At 34.1% G+C, this 9,539-nt stretch overlaps 1 pseudogene; it reads left to right on the top strand.

Annotated features, from left to right (window-relative positions):
• The first annotated feature begins 342 nt into the window (after positions 1 to 342).
• On the top strand, positions 343 to 5,076 carry LOC120157938 (annotated as a pseudogene).
• Positions 5,077 to 9,539: the final 4,463 nt, after the last annotated feature.

Here is a 9,539-nt window from a genome sequence, read left to right as displayed (position 1 = left end):
CAGTAATCAACTTGGACGTACTCCCAACTGCTAACATAGCCCTCTTACTATTATATTTCGCAACCCCAACAAAGACTCACTTTCCATCAATCCATGTATCGTTTACCTTCTCAATCGCTTTCTTTAACCCCTCCTCTTTCTCGAACTAAACAAAGGCAAAAGTATGGTTCCTATACTTTAGTTTAATGGATCCGATCAGAATGTAAACCCTTAATACACGACCATGGTGTTGAAAAAGTTCCCCGACAGCTCTCCTAGACACCCTTTTACTCAGATAGTCCACAAACGCCGTCCATTCCTCACCGGAAGACAAATAAACATTCAAATTTTACTCATAATCACCACCACTTTCAACAACAACAACATCAACATCAGCACTGGCTCAGGAGAAACCAGTTTCTTGGCGGCAATGACTCCAATGTCATGGACGAGGTCGAGAAGACCATACAATCCGAAGCCACTGACTCGAGGTCCATTTTGATTTATTCTTGTTTTGTTGTAATTCCCTTATTTGTATTTCTGGCTTTATCTCTTCTGGAATATTACTACTTACTCAGTGTCGAATTTATGTTCATTTTAGTATCACATTTTAGTTATTCCCCGTATCGTGTTGTGTCCTGCGTTGCCGGATAGAGCTATAACTTTTGGATTGATTTAGCCCTGAGCTTCCAATTTGTTAGGAAGGACTTAATGTGGCTTGGCAAATTTATGAATTGCTCCTGTAATTACTATTTACTTCGTTGATTTATAAAAATATAACTATGTATGTTCCATTGAGTTGACAATTTATATTTCATAGACTGAAAGTTCATGTTTATTGTGCGTCGTTTTACAATTGTTTATCTTTTTACTCCATTCACTTTCAGTTCACATGATTGGAAGGCAAGGCTAAAGATGCCACCATATAAAACAGTGGTGTGTTCGTAAATGATATTTTTGTCATGTATGTATTAGATTTTCTATTTCCTTGTTATTAACCTTGTATAGCTGAACTGTCATTTAACAATTCATTGAAGGCCCTGTTTATATTGGATAGTTTAGAAGGCAATTTCAGCATAGGACAAATAAATTATTCTAAGATCTTTAGAATGGTGCAAAGGACAAATTGTTCTCTTATATTATTCTGGTAATGCAGGTGTACTTTCTTTAATTCCTCTTATCCTATGATATATCTAACTTGGGGAGAGTGATACGTAGTTCACTGACGTTGAGTTCATCTGGCTTAGTTAATCTTTGCTAGCATATCTATTGTATTTTTTCTGCACATATCTAATGTCTAGGGGAAAGAGTGGTACCACTAGTATTTGGAAATGCATGAATTTTTTTAATGAAGTCTAATGATTTTTTTTTCTGACACATATCTAATATCCAGGATGTGACAGCTACAAAGGGAAATGAGTTTGAGGACTACTTTTGAAACATGAACTTCTTATGGGAATATATGAGAAGGGTTTTGAAAGACCTTCACCTATTCAGGAAGAGAGTATTCCCATTGCTTTAACTGGAAGTGATATTCTTGCCAGAGCCATAAACAGAACTGGAAAGACAGCAGCATTTTGCATTCCCGCCTTGGAAAAAATTGACCAAGAAAAGAATTTTATTCAAGGTTAAATCTTCATCCACTGTTTTTCATAATATATTTCTATGTGCATCAATTTTAGACCCAATTGATCTGTTTGTCGATCAAATAGTAGAAAAGAGATGAATACCATCTGTGCATATAGTTAACTAAAGTTTGAATGCTTTATCATGGATGTTCATAGTCTAGTGAGAGACAATATTCTGTACCAGTTCCTGAAGCAAGTGCATTAAGTCTTCCTTCTTGCAAATAGGTTCAAGTTTTTTGCATCAGTCCAGGCATTAACATTATCTTTCTGTAGCCTACCCAAATAAGTTCTACATTTGAACTCAGTTTGTCTTAATTTGAGAAACAAGACAATTTCATACCTCCCTTCTCTATTTTATTATCTTACTTTTCACCAAAGAAGTTGTCAATGCTTCTCTTGGATGTTTTTACATTAATTATGTGTTTAGTTTCTTGTTTTTACTCAATGTATGTGTTTTTGCAGTTATACTTGTTCCAACATGAGAATTGGCTCTGCAGACATCGCAAGTGTGCAAGGAGCTTGGAAAGCATTTACAAATTTAAGTCATGGTCACAACATGAGGTACCAGTCTCAAGGATGATATCATGCGTTTGTATCAACCAGTCCATTTGTTGCTTGGAACCCCTGACAGAATACTAGAACTTGCTAAAAAGGGTGTTTGTGTTTTGAAAGATTGTTCAATGCTTATCATGGATGAGGTAATTATTTGGTTGTTTCTCTGTACTTTTCTCTCAGCTTAATTTTTCTTTCTTTCAAGTTTAACATGAGAGAAGTTGACGAAGTTAGAAGCATTTTGGATATACTAGGAAAGAAGATTATTTTTTTATTTATCTTGACAAATGGTTTTTATGGCTGGTCTTTTTGCTTGGGTAGGAGGCCAGAAGTGTTTGCCACTATTTGAACCGGTAATTAAGTATTTGTACTTCTTTTTTTGCTAAAAAGGGAAAGTGGTAGTATCCTTAACCTGTTACAATCGTCCATGTTGTTGAGGCATGCACCAAAGTGTTCCTAGGCACATTTGATCAGTCGTGTGCTTACTACTCCTAGGCTTCCCCCAACCCCCAACACCCACACACACACAACCACACACTCCCAGATTATAGGTGTAGAAAAAGTATACCTTTTTGAAGTTCTTAATTTCTTTACTTTCTACTTTTTTTTTAAAATTAACTGTACCTTTAATAGTAGAAAATGGGGACAATATCAAACTCTTTATTCTCAATAATTTGAGCAACGAACAATCAAAGGAAGTTGTTCAGCAAATTAAAAAAATTGCATGGTTTGTTGGACACACTGGAACACAGTTTAAGATTTTTTATTAGAATATATGGCGTAATCTTATTCTATATGTACAAGACACAAACAAAACACACATACATTTATTTACTGCAATATAGTAGTTTTAGTGCTTAGTGTGCACCTTGTTCTCTTCACAACGGTTTACTGTATTCTATCCAATGGTCCAAGTTCTTGCATTAGTTTTGGGATTTTTAGCTTAAGGAATTTAAATATAATTCCTAATACTTATTCAGTGTAGTAATATGAGAAACTAAAGATAAAATGCTCAATCTTTACCGAACCCATATATTCTATCTTTCTTTGGAAAATTTAACTGATATACTATTTGAAGTTAGTGAAGCTGGTTGCGGCTGCATTTATTTTATTTATTTTTTGTGCATACTAATTTCATTAGATCCCCGAGTCCCCTTGTCTATTTTTCTGTAAAGATTGAGCACTCTATCTTTAGTTTTAATATTACTACACTGAATTTTTTATTCTTTTTATTATATTATATCTTCTCTTATATTATATCTTCAACTAGAATTAAGTTGAGTCATCAGCATAATAATTCTTATAGGTTTCTGTAAAAAGGAAGGTATTTGATTGTCTTGTAGTGTACTTGTTTTAATATTTTCATCTGCACAGTTTGATGTTATGTGTTTTGGTTTCTTTCAGGCTGATAAACTTCTGTCTCCTGAGTTTCAACCTTCTGTAGAGCAGCTGATTTGTTTTCTGACAGAAAATCGCCAAATTTTGATGTTTTCAGCCACATATCCAGTTACAGTTAAGGACTTTAAAGACAGATATCTACAAAAACCTTATATTATTAATCTAATGGATGAACTTGCCCTAAAGGGTATTACACAATATTATGCTTTTGTGGAAGAAAGGCAGAAAGTCCACTGCTTAAATACTCTTTTCCCTAAGGTTTTCCCTTGAATAAACGTCTTATCTAATCTTCTCTCTTTTCCTTTTGTTTTCATGGTATGTGAATATATTTATATACAGCTGCAAAAAAACCAATCAATCATTTTCTGCAACTCGGTAAATCGAGTGGAGTTGTTGGCCAAGAAAATTACAGAACTTGGCTTCTTGCTTTTATATACATGCAAAGATGCTACAAGGCCATCGTAACAGGGTATTTCATGATTTCCGCAATGGAGCATGCAGGAACCTTGTCTGTACTGGTATGTTATGCTGTGGGTTTATCATACGAGCTAATCTTCTTGGATAATTCGATTATTTAACTAGGAAATGTGTAGATTGTTGGACTTCCATTTGCTGTATTTCTTGTAGGCTTTTTTTTCTTTAGATATACTCTTGCAGGCATTTGTTTTCTTCTCGTCCTCTTTCATTTTCGGATGCTGAAATGTATAACCTACTACCCGAACCCTCTACTGCTTATCTTTTTCAGTGCTATTCCACACTTTTAGCTTTGATGTCTCTCTTTCGCAAAATCCTAAACTAAGGCATTAATTATGTGAATATTGGAACTTGAATGATTGCCAACATATGGTGGTACATGTTAAGCAATATGGAAGTTTTGGTTTTGATATTTTGTTGTTTCGTGTAGCATTCTTCTAATTTTAGTTTCACTAGTATTAACTCCCTAGTGCAGAAAATGGTTTTGCTCTTAATAAAGCATTCTGTAATACTCGTTATTGAAGAATGATTTCATAATAAATGATGTAAGTATACTTGCTGCAGATCTTTTCACAAGTGGTATAGATATTCAAGCGGTGAATGTTGTTATTAACTTTGACTTCTCCAAGAACTCTGAAACCTACCTTCACCGAGTATGTTTGCTAAAATATTTTCTCTATTTTAAGTTGCAGCATTGATCTTTATTTCTCTATTTTAAGTTGCAGCATTGATCTTTATTTTGGTAATCCTCACGGACGTCCACTTAATGAGCAGGTTGGTCGATCAGGAAGGTTTGGTCATCTTGGATTAGCAGTGAATTTGTTCAGTTACGAGGACAGCTTTAACTTGTATGTTATCATCTCTCTAGCTGGGTTGAAACTTTTAGTACAATATACATTGAATTTGAAATGATTCATTGATTATATGCCCCCCCCCCCCTAACAGGTAGAGGATTGAACAAGAACTTGGGACTGAAATAAAGAAAATTCATCCACATATCGATCAGGCCATTTACTGCGGTGATTTGTTTGGGATGTTTCCTTAGACTACAGTTGTAACAATGGTGAGCAACCGTTTTAGATTATATGTATATGTTTGAAAGATTGGGCCATTTGTTTGGGCCTTTAAAAATCAAATCAAATGTAATGGGCATATACTAATAAAAGTGGACTCTCTTTTTGGTTTTTGATTTTTCAAAAACAAAAATAAAAGTGAAATGGCCTAATCTAATATGGATTATTCTAACAAGAAAATGCTAATTATTTAACTATATTAATTATTTAATGCAACAATATAACATACACCTATTTAACAAAACTATATAATATGCAATATATATGCAACTACCTAATAAACTACATAACATTTAATATGCAATGACCTAATGAACTATGTAATATGTAACAATCTAATGAGCTATATAATATGACATGATACATGATCTTTAATGAAAACTATATACTCACTAAACTATATTGCTATGATACTCAACATGCAAACTATATCCTTATATACTACATAAACTAAATTATATATGATCATACATTTATTTTATTAAAAGCCTTTATATTATACGGTATAATATGTCACGTGCCACCACTCGTCATCCAGATAAAATAACACTGTAATACTTGAATTTTATCTGAACATTTTGAGACAGATTGAAGGAAATCGAGAATCAACTTAAAAATGTTTGGATTTCGAGATCGAATTGATTTTTAAGTTCGGATTTTGAGATCAAATTAATTCAAGTGGCACTGGCGGTGGAAATGAAAATTAGTTCATGGAATATTTGCAATGGATCAACGGGCTTTGAGAAATTTCCAACATATAGTGTTTGTAAACCTTAATAAGTAACCATCTATTCATTTAGGTGTTTAAAGTCCAAATTATAGCCTGTTATTACTTACAACCAAAATACCAAATAATATCAAAAATCCAAAAATAAATGTTCAATTTTACAAAAACATTCAGCCCCAAATAGCCATAGACTCATAACCAACAGCCCATTAAATTTACATCAAGCCCAACGAGCCCACATATTTAGGGTAACCAAAAACCCTTACTGATTCGTTTAATCCTAGCCGCCGCCAGCCATAACCTTTTGGCTCCCACATGTAACCCCCAACGACATGAGCGTGCAGCAGCCCGTGACCCCTGCTTCGCGCCACCTCATCATCGACCCAGCAGTGGTCCCGAACGGTTCCAAGTAGCTCGCATCAGTGACCACATACGGAAGTCACGTGAATAGCTCCCCACGTCGGCAACAAGTGTGCCCCATTCAGTAGCCATGTTGCGACCAATGGACCAATTCAGCCCAACAGTGATCCCTCCAAGCCACAGCAGCCCCCCAGTGCCAAATCGGCCATTCAAGACAAAAGAAAGGACACAAATCAGCAAAATCTCTTTTTTTTTGTTTTTCACTTGTAAAGGGAAATATAAGACCCATCAAAATCCCCATTGTAATTTTTACCCGTAGAAAAAGAATCAAAAAGCAACATCAAAAGGCAAAAACCTTTCCTTCGAAAGGTATTCTAGGTTTCTTCATTTTCGTTTTTTTTGTTGATGCATGTGGGTAAAGAAAAAAAAACAAAATAGAGGAGGAAAGTGACTTACCCTCGCCGTTCGCGTTCTTTGGTGGAGTCTAGGTCGTTGGCTTGCACATCGGAAGCTTAGGGGGGTCTCGGTTCTTAGAGGTTTGGGCCGGGGAGGAGAGTTTGGTAAAAAAAAGAGTGGGGCTTAGGGTCATTTTTTGGTGACGCTCGGGCTCCTTGGTTGCTCGGGTTTCCGGTCGGAGGGTAGCGTGGCCACCATAGTAGTGGCCGACGTTGAAAGCCTTAGGCTTTTATGGAGTGACCGGCTGTATGGTTTGGGAGCTTTGTTACAGAAAAAGGAAAGAGGACAGATTTTTATTGGCTGGGTTAATTGTTTAGCCAAATATGGTTAAAACATGAATATATAGGCTTAGTTTTGGGTTAATACCCACTTAGGTCCCTATATCTTAGCCGAATTCTTCCATTTCAATCACTAGGTCCTTGTTTGCTATTTTCTTTGATTTTGACACTCTGTTTTGCTTTGCTTTAATTTAGTCACTATTTGCTTTTCCATTGTTTAAAATTAGTTACTGATTTTTATTTTGTTATATTTTAGCCACTAATCGACTCTGTGTCTTTATTTTATTTATGAATATGATGTGATAGTTTCAATTTATGCATTTTGGTCACTGTTTATTCATTTTGGCTACCTTTTTATTTCTATTACATTTTGATCCCTGTTATTAAATTTCGAATATAAACTTTAATACGACCATGTGGTGACCCGCCCTGGGGTATGATTCACATTATTTATGGTCCGGGTAAAATTGTATTTTTTAACTGCTAACGTTGCTAATTTCTAACCGCTAACCCACTAATTTTCTAACTTCTAACTTATAACTTTTATAAAATGTATACAAATTATTCTACGACTTCGCGTTGACACACCCTACGGTATGATTCGCGTTGTTTATGATCTGGGTAAAATTCTAATTATTAACCCCTAACTTCTAAATTTATTTAATTGATTTATTTTCTGTTATTTACTTTTTTGTCTTTAATTTTCTACACCTTTAATTTATTCCTTTAAATTTTTGGTATTTACATTTCAGTCCTTTAAATTATAGCTTTTAATTTTCTGCACTGTTTTAATTTAAGCTTTATATTCTGATTTCTTTCATTTTAGTCATTTATTTAATATTTCAATTTTAATTCTATTTTTTAAATTGTTTCAATTTAGTCATTTTATATATTTTAATTGCATTTAATTATTTTATCCTTTTAATTTAATCCTTGATAGATCACTTGTATCCTTAATTTATTCTTTGAATTTAGATTCCTTTCGATTTGGTCCTTAGAGTTTTTTTAATTTAGATGAATAATTTCATAATTGATTAAAATTAATTAGGATTAATATTAGAGCCTCCATCTTAGGCCTAGTTTCACATTCATGCTTAAATTAGGTGAATTTTTTACTCGATCCTTGTTTTTACTCGAGATTCCATTTTAATTATTCGAATCAAATAATTGGTTAAGATTGACTAGATTAATATTGTAGAGCCTCAATTTTAGGTTTAATTTCACTTAGTCCTGTAATTTAGGAGAATTTTTGATTTGGTCTTCGTTTATGTTCAAGGTTCCATTTTGACTATTCAATTCAATAATTCACTAAAAGTGATTAGGATTAATATTAGAGCTTACACTTTTAGGTTTAATCCCTTAAGTTCTTTAAACTTCATAATTTGACACTTTAAGTTTGAGAGAAGCTTTGATTTATTAATTTAGTATAATTAGGTTCCATAACCGATTGCTTGACTGCATTTCGATTTTTAAATAGGGCAATGTTCATTTATTAGAGGTTAATATTGTATCCTCCGCTTTTGCCCAGGGGTGACCGCTGTTGATTGTCGAAGTAAATTAACATCATTTTCAAAACCCTCATCATGTTTTCTAAAATCATTAAGGTAATGTTTATTTATTGGGGTTGGTAATGAAACTTTCACTTTTGCTTGGGGTGGTTGTTATTGATCTTAGTAAGTCGACATCCTTTTCGAACTTTGCATACATAGTGGATTTTAAATCAAATAAGATTTTGAACTCAAAATCTCCAATTTTAAAATATGGGGTAATCGATTAGGTACCAATTTTGGACGCTGCGGGGTGCTAATCCTTTACCACGCGTAACTGACTCCCGAACATGATTTCTGATTTCGCAGACCAAAAAATGGTATTTTATAAAAATAAAATGTTTTATTAAATTTCCTACTAGTTTTAGGTGTTTCAATCTCACCTTAAAAATGATTGGTGGCGACTCCCATTTTTTTTTTATAAAAATCGTTTATTTTCCTAAAAAAGTCCTATAGCTGAAAATTGGTTGTGACATTTTTCATTCACTTTGCAACCAAAAAATATCATTAAGAGTAAAAACTTTCCTTCCCCTAGGTAGAAATTGTTCAATATGTATATATAGGAATGGGTTATACTTACCCTATGCAAACTAATAAATTTTACATTAATTTATAACCATTAGATTTAATTAAATTTATAACCCATAAACAAATATTTTTCTAATTCATGGTAAAACAATGTTTTAAGGGTAAACTATACCTATAGTCCCCAATGTTTTCGGTATGACTAATTTTGGTCAAAAAAATTAAGGGAAAATAGCCCCTAACATTATCGATTCGTTTATTTTAGTCCCTCTACCGTTAACTTCTTGATGCAGGGGGATCTGAGACAGATGATGCTGAGCTGTCAGATTGCACGTTGATGGCGCTGAGATACCATGAGTTGGCAGATCAGCGCAAAGGCGGGAATTGATTGTGACATGTTCCTTATTGGGGTCGTTTTGAGTATGTTTCAGTCTTTTGGCCATAACTTTGGCTACAGGTGTCAGAATCGCGCATAAGACCCCAATCCGGAAAGCTCTTTTCGACGCGCACGCTCTCCACATTGAGCTACGCTCCATGTGGCC

Source organism: Hibiscus syriacus, unplaced genomic scaffold, assembly GCF_006381635.1.
Source record: "Hibiscus syriacus cultivar Baekdansim isolate YM2019G1 unplaced genomic scaffold, ASM638163v2 tig00111280_pilon, whole genome shotgun sequence".
NCBI classification, from domain to species: Eukaryota; Viridiplantae; Streptophyta; class Magnoliopsida; order Malvales; family Malvaceae; genus Hibiscus; species Hibiscus syriacus.
Note: the sequence above shows the minus strand (reverse complement) of the source record. Positions and strands in the feature narration are given on the sequence as shown.